The sequence below is a fragment of the Conger conger genome, chromosome 5 (assembly GCF_963514075.1).
Source record: "Conger conger chromosome 5, fConCon1.1, whole genome shotgun sequence".
In the NCBI taxonomy this organism is placed as follows: Eukaryota; Metazoa; Chordata; class Actinopteri; order Anguilliformes; family Congridae; genus Conger; species Conger conger.
This window is the reverse complement of record NC_083764.1, coordinates 61,021,182-61,023,681: the sequence shown is the minus strand read 5'-3', so window position 1 is coordinate 61,023,681 and position 2,500 is coordinate 61,021,182. Positions and strand designations below refer to the sequence as shown.

General features: G+C 53.1%; 1 protein-coding gene across 1 annotated transcript in view; it reads left to right on the top strand.

The window, feature by feature from the left end:
• The window catches only part of clcn2a (chloride channel, voltage-sensitive 2a), a 49,064-nt gene that overhangs the window by 18,794 nt on the left and 27,770 nt on the right, over window positions 1-2,500 (top strand). The window lies entirely within an intron of this gene.

The following is a 2,500-nucleotide window of genomic DNA, read 5'->3' as shown; positions in this document are numbered from 1 at the left end:
CAGGTGTGCTCACCCTCCCTTTACCTGGGAGTCACACTGCTCACCTGTTGTTTGGGTTCTGAGCAGACGGGCGTTAAAACTGACCCAGCAAGCATCCAGGAGCACAGCTACTAGGTCCCGGGCTGACAGTACGCCGTGTACTGTACCTCACATTAAAGGTCACAGAGTGGGGGGGGTGATTTTTCGCTTTGCCGCGTCGTTCTTGTGTAGTCTGCGTCGGGTCCGTTTTCAAAACGGTCCGGTTCGTGCCGTAACGCGTGGGGCGAGTGTGTCGCTGCCGTCGAGTCCGCTGCGTGTGTGTTGTGTCTGCGGTGAAGCTGCGTATTCACTCGCAGCCCAGCAAGCTCCGCGCTGCGCCTCCATCCCGTCCGCCAGCGCCGGGCACTTCTGTGAGGATATAGCACCCCCTTCTGGTGACTAGGTGGCACTGCGCCGCTTCTTCTGACTCTGACTTCTCTGTCCGTACCTCCCTCCGTCTCCTCCTGACCTCTCTGGGTGCGTTGCATCCTCCTTTCATCTCCTTCTCCTCTCTGGAAGTACCGGGGGAGGAGACAATTGGAGAAAGAGAGGACTCGTGTTTCCAGTATTGGGAGTATTGGGAGTATTGGGAGGCACCCTGTGTCCCCGTAGCCCAGAGGTGAGCAACAAGTACTTCGTCTGATTCTGGTTTTAATGCCAGCTTCTGTCCCGATGACTTAATTAGCCCGAACATTTATGCCATCAGATATTTCATATTTCTTATTAAACGCATTAATGAATGACAGCTGAAGAGTGTTCTTCTGTCCCTGTGGAGAGGGTTAGCGAGGGCATTGCACCCGTTTCCCCCTACCCCAGGATTAGCTTAGCCGTAGCTACATCCACAGCAGACAAAGAGCAACTCCAGCCCTGGAGGACCGCAGTGTCTGCAGGTTTAACTCCAGTCCTGGAGGACCAATGTGTATGCAGGTTTAACTCCAGTCCTGGAGGACCGCAGTGTCTGCAGGTTTAACTCCAGTCCTGGAGGGCCACAGTGTCTGCAGGTTTAACTCCAGTCCTGGAGGACTGATGTGTATGCAGGTTTAACTCCAGTCCTGGAGGACCGGTGTGTATGCAGGTTTAACTCCAGTCCTGGAGGACCAATGTGTATGCAGGTTTAACTCCAGTCCTGGAGGACCAATGTGTATGCAGGTTTAACTCCAGTCCTGGAGGCCCGGTCTGTATTCAGGTTTAACTCCAGTCCTGGAGGACCAATGTGTATGCAGGTTTAACTCCAGTCCTGGAGGGCCGGTGTGTATGCAGGTTTAACTCCAGTCCTGGAGGACCAGTGTGGAAGCAGGATTTTGCTGCCACCAGTTACCCTGGCTCAATCAGCCAATTAGCCACATGCACCATGACCGATTCACTCGTGAATCCGACCACAATAAAAGGCAACGAGACAAGAACATTAATCAGCCGCTGTTTATATCACAGAATGTGGCAAAAAAATTACGGATCATGTCAACGATCGGGCTAACAGACCCGCGACCCCGCCCCGCCCCGCCCCACCCCGCCCCGCCCGTCCCCGATGCAGACGGACGAAGACGACAGCGCAGCACCTGTCGCTCGGCAACGGTGATTGACAGGGCGCGGGGGCGGGCGCAGAGCAGCGGGGCGCGCCCCGGCGACAGCCTCAGCGTGCGTTGCCATGGAGAAGGGTCTTAACCCGCGTCCTGCGCACGCTCATTTCCTGCCCCGTTATTTCCCCGGAGTCGCAGGGAGGACGACGCAGACGAGGACGACGCAGACGAGGACGGCTCGACGGGTAGTCTGCAAACGTTAGAAATTCCTTTGTACATCTGTCCTTTTGCCTTTCGTTTCCTCGGCTTTGAGGTTACTGCTGCTGCTGCGCACAGGTACGACTATTTAGTTGACCGATCAATTTGTCCTTCAATAAACCATTCAACCAATTAGCCAATCAATGTTGTAATTAGATTAGTGCCCTTATCAGCAGGATGGCTACAAAATGGTGGGGCAAAAAAAAACCCCAAAAAAACCACAGCACAATTTATATTGATGTAGCTATTCATTTTGAACAATTGCAATCAGCTGTTCAATCATTCCCTCAAATGTAGTTAAAGGAAAACGTTTTCGGTCGTGAAATATGTAAAGTACCGTCTCGACACAAGGCGAACCCTGGGAATTATTCCTTGTGTGAACTTCAGGATTTGATTTGGCTATTCCCTTCGCTCAAATTTAATAATCTAATCTAATATTCTGTCTGCCATCCCCTCGTCAGCGGGCGTTCCATCACGGCTCCTCCGTGACCTGAGCGTGTGTCGCGCCTGTCTGCGGAACGCGCCGTCAAATTTGGCACCGCTGTTTACATCTCCTCCTCAACCCCAGTCTGGAGCGTCTGGAAACTTTCTGAACGTTTCCAGCCGTCTGATTGGCTCGGTCTGATTAGGCCCTCAGAAGGCAGGACAGCTTGACTGTGTGTGTGTGTGTGTGTCTGTGTGTGTGTGTGTGAGAGTGTGTGTCTGTG